Below are 4709 nucleotides of genomic sequence, written 5' to 3' on the forward strand. Positions count from 1 at the left end.
GCTAACCTTTCTTTGTGAAGACATGAGACAGACTGCTTCAGAATCCTGAGTGATTTCTTGCTAGTAGAGTTGGGGTAGTCTCAAAGAAAGTAATCCTCTACAAATTACTAATCATTTCTCTAAAATGACAATGCAATTAATGTCTGTAAAAATTAATCGGGGGTGGAGGTTCGTGGTCTTGTCTGCAAGTTTTGTAAATTTGATTTCACAACCACCACTATTGATTCCATTAAAGTGAAAAGTCAGCAAAGACAGTCTTTTGGCTGCATTACTATGGACCCATAAGAATTTATTTGATTTGATATTAGGAATTCATAAGTTATCCATACAAGAACTATTTTAATTTCAAAACAATTAAACAAATAGTAGTGATGCCAATACTGTTATAAAGAGCACAGGGATGGGAGAGACCATGCAGGATGTGCATATTTTATACCCTCAGACAGCCGGGCATATTTATTGTTTAATACAGAACAGACAGATTGCCAAACCCTACTGCACAAATTCAAATTTCTCCACTGTCAAGGGCAACAGGGAATGCTACCAAAAATTCCACTAAACAATCCATGGACGTTCAAGATGATCACAATTCCATTCTTCAGTCTCGCACCTTCCAGCTTGTGGCTTTCTCTTTGTGGTTCCTTTTCCTGCAGGTGACTTGTCAAGGCCCTCGTCTCCTGCTTCCTCATCCGCTTCGCCTCACGCAGTCCATCAGCTACTCCATCCCACTCCTATCATCCAGATGCAGGCTGTGCTTTGCTGTCACCTCTTGCTGCCAGACCTCCTGAATTTTGCATTGGTCCTACGAGACTCGCATCACAGTATGCCTAACACCTCGACAGCATTCCTGAGAAAGCAGTGGAACAGGCTGGATGCTTCTAGAGCAGGGGTGGGCAAAGTCATTTCTGGAGGGCAGCAGTGGCTGCAGGTTTTTGTTCCAACCCAATTGCTTAATACGAAGCTCTTACTGCTCTAGTAACACTTTTTTAGTTATCTCCCTCATTAAGATTTTGAACCCTTATTGCTTATTTAAGTCTTAAACAGCTGCGTTCTCGGTTTTTAATTGTCTCCTTATTAGCAATAAGATGCAAATGACAAAAGAAACCAGCAGTTATCCATTTTGCTTGTTACCCTTTACACCTGTGTGTATTTATCGTGCACTATTTGGATTAATTAAATACTTGGAAGGAAAGAGAAGAGAAAAAAAGTGAAGGACTGAGAATTACCCATCCATTTTACATTTCAAAGTATTTGGATGATATCCTTAGAATGGAAAAAAAAATCTAGGATATGAGAATGACTTGACATAACAGAGTTAAAGCACTAACAAGCCATGAAATATAATTATTGACAAGGATTGTTTTCTAATTAAGCAAATGGGTTGGAACAAAAACCCGCGGCCGTCCAGGAATGACTTTGCCCACCCCTGTTCTAGAACATTTGTTATCAACCAGGTGGCCCCACATTGTTTCATATGTGCTGTCCCCTTGCAGTAACCCTACAGACCATTCTGATAAGTGCCTCTGACCGCTGGCTGCTACAATGTATGAAATGAAGCACTACATTAAAGAGATGCCTCATAACAAGACATAAGTGCCGCTATTTGTCAGAAATCCTATTTTCCCAGTGCTGATGCTGAGGTTATTTTGTGCCTTAGGCCAAGCTAGTGCGCCAGCCGACTGTTTGGTAGGTAACACATGCGTCTGGGTTCCCAAGCCCCCCCAACAACACAACTTATGATCTACTGCCCCTGTATGCTCCAGCAGATGAATTAACAGCAATGGAATTGATATTTTTCTCAGAAGCTACACAAGAGTTAACCAAAGAAAGGCACAAAAATACAACATATAATAAATTCATTAAATGTTTTGAACAGCACCAAAGATATTGCAAGGATGTTGTAGGCATAAAAATAAAAACGAATTAATCAAATATCATAATAATTAAATATTTATACATTCAAAGCTAAAATACGAGGTGTGATCAAAAAATACGGTGATAATACAAATATATATTACAGTAAACAACGCATTTCCATTAATCCCCCACAAAATACTCCCCCTCTCTTCGAGCACACTTATCCCATCGTTCTTGTGACTTTCTGAAGCAGTTCTGGAAGTCTGTTTTCTTGAGTGTCTTTAGTTGTGCAGTCATGGCTGCCTCGATGTCCAGACTCGATTAGAAACGTTTACCTTTCATGGTCATTTTGATTTTGGGGAAGAGTCAGAAGTCGTATGGTGCGGGATCTGGTGAATAAGGTAGATGACAACACACCATAATGTTTTTAATTTGTCGTATGCGAAATATAGGGAAAATTCCATTTCGAGATTTTGATGAATCTCGACGGTTTAGGCTGAGTCCAAAATTGTGTGTGTGTGTAAACACGATAACTTGAGTACGCTTTCACTTAGGTCAACCAAATTTTGCATACAAGTATTGGGTACAATGCGTGGATTTTCTATCAACTTTTGAGCTATATCCGCTAACCGGAAGTGGTACTTTTGCAGCTGCAGAGTCCAATTTATTCAACTTTACTTTTATAATAATTGTTCAGTAAATTATTAATTTGATTTGTTGTTTATGGTTCTTTAATATACATATTATAGAAATGTAAAAATATAATCATACTCTTCAAATATCCATCCCTATATCCAAGTATACGAGAAAGGCGAGACCACTCCCAATTTTTATTTGACAGAAGCACTGTGTGACACGGAGCGTTTTCATGCTGGATGCCATTTGCCTGTTTCTCATGTCATTTTCTAAGCACATCGTTTCTTAAACACTCTAATAAGCCCTTATAATATTTAGGCATTGTTGTAGTGTTTGTGGGTACAAACTCAGCTCTCACAATTCCCCCTGGATCAATAAACACAATCATCATCACCTTGATGTTGGATCTTAATTGACTTACAGGACGCCGAGGCAACCACGACAGTGCAACTAAAGACACTCGCGAAAGAGGACTTCGAAAACTGCTTCATGGCAAGAACGATGGGATAAGTGTGTTTGAAGCAAGGGGGATTATTGGCAATGGGTCTCTTACTGTCATTTTTTTTGTTTGTTTTTTATTTAAACGTTCACCATATTTTTTATCATAACTCGTAGAGCATCACCTTGCCAGAGTTTTTTGTACATATTGGCTATAAAAACATCTTGACGAGTGCGGCGTATGAACACACGAGAGATGAAAATGACAACTCACTGCGTGTGAAACTCCTTCCCTAGACATTCATTCCAACCTTGCAGTAGTGATTTTACACATTTACACATGTTATTTTTGAAAAATAATGCTCTCTGCTGTTTAGTTCTCAACGATATGCACTAACGACTTTACAGGTACCCCCTTCCCTCCCCCCAACTTAATGCCGAGTCACCTACAGCACCAAATCATTAATATGGGCAAGAGAATTAGGAATGGTTAATAGAAGGTCGCCTTTCATTTAAAAAAAGGAGAAACACATTTAATCCTTTGTATTCACATAATACATCCATCCATCCATTATCCAACCTGCTAAATCCTAACTAGAGGGTCACGGGGGTCTGCTGGAGCCAATCCCAGCCAACACAGGGCGCAAGGCAGGAACCAATCCCGGGCAGGGCGCCAGCCCACCGCAGGGCACACACTAGGGCCAATTTAGAATCACCAATCCACCTAACCTGCATGTCTTTGGACTGTGGGAGGAAACCCACACAGACACGGGGAGAACATGCAAAATCCACACCAGGAGGACCCAGGAAGCGAACCCAGGTCTCCCAACTGCGAGGCAGCAGCACTACCCCCTGCGCCACTGTGCCGCCTCATTTTTAAAATTCAATACAGTAATTTGTTTCAGAAATAAATCATTAATGGACAGGATTGAGTGTAATCATTATATGAGACGTGATTAGATTACAGTAACAGATTATTTTGTGCTGTATTACCCCCCAACTTGGCTCACTAGTGACAGTGGCATAGCTGTTTGGTCTTTGGTCTTGCCTCAAGCTTATTGTAGACCCCAAGCAAGTGGCTTACTGCAGTTTTGCTTGAATCTTAAAAGCATACGGAAATGGTTATAGGGCATCAAGATTTTGTTAGCTGTTTTTGAAGTATTTGGTACCTTACCATTAAAGAAAAAGGAAACCACAATACTGTACAACATAGTCAAAAATAATAACAATCATTCAACCCTCTTGCACAAGAAGGAGAAAGCAGAAGCACGAGGAGTAGCAATCTTTACAAGGATGAAACAAATTCAACCAAACAGTTGAACTAAAGGGGAGGAGACCCCCACCAATGGAAAGCAAAGAGATCTGGGAAAATCTGACAGACATCTTGAAGACAGGCACATGGACAGAATGGAGGAACTATACAAGATCACTAGAAACCATACCACTGGAAATCTCATGTCAAAACTAAATAAAGATGCAAGACAGAGTGACGAAAATATAACACGGCAGAATCCAACATGAAATCAAGACCAAAGAGAACCATGTTAGAATAACACAGAGTTAATGTAGATGGTCCTTGACTGGGTATAACACTTGAGCTTCTTATTGTGCAGTTCTTCAATCCTTATCATGGGAGCAAAGCAAACTAGACATTGTCATAATGTTTTTGCTAACTGTGTATTTTTTGTAGATACAAATGTTTTAGTGAACTAGACAAACTCTGTCATTCCACCGCCAGTTGTATGGAATGATTTAGTGAATGTAATGCAAATTACACG

Source organism: Erpetoichthys calabaricus, chromosome 1, assembly GCF_900747795.2.
Source record: "Erpetoichthys calabaricus chromosome 1, fErpCal1.3, whole genome shotgun sequence".
In the NCBI taxonomy this organism is placed as follows: domain Eukaryota; kingdom Metazoa; phylum Chordata; class Cladistia; order Polypteriformes; family Polypteridae; genus Erpetoichthys; species Erpetoichthys calabaricus.